Source organism: Anneissia japonica, unplaced genomic scaffold, assembly GCF_011630105.1.
Source record: "Anneissia japonica isolate Jap-2015-1 unplaced genomic scaffold, ASM1163010v1 scaffold1826_len1998817_cov189, whole genome shotgun sequence".
Taxonomy (NCBI): Eukaryota; Metazoa; Echinodermata; class Crinoidea; order Comatulida; family Comatulidae; genus Anneissia; species Anneissia japonica.
In genome coordinates, this window is record NW_022742159.1 from 1,757,138 (window position 1) to 1,757,432 (window position 295).

The 295-nt window shown below is 39.7% G+C and overlaps 1 protein-coding gene across 7 annotated transcripts in view; it reads left to right on the forward strand.

Annotated features, from left to right (window-relative positions):
* LOC117119021 (putative leucine-rich repeat-containing protein DDB_G0290503) overlaps positions 1 to 295 on the forward strand; it is an 89,046-nt gene that overhangs the window by 78,220 nt on the left and 10,531 nt on the right. The window lies entirely within an intron of this gene.

The window sequence follows — 295 nt, forward strand, 5'->3', positions numbered from 1 at the left end:
TATTACTATTCAGCGTTTTTACTATATTTCTAGGTTTCCTATTTCTACGTTTAATCGGCTCATGTCTCAGCCACAATATTTTGAGGTCAATATTATTTACGAACCCAGTTAAACTTATTTACTAGCCTATTTCAACGTGCTAATTATTATATTTAGGTGACGCTTGTTGTAGACTGGCATACTGTTTTCGGAAATAAATACCATTTTATACACATGCGCAGATCGATTCGCCAGCAGCGAGTCATCGCCAGCAGCAGCGAGTCGCCAGCAGCGAGATGTCACTGCAGCAAAACAC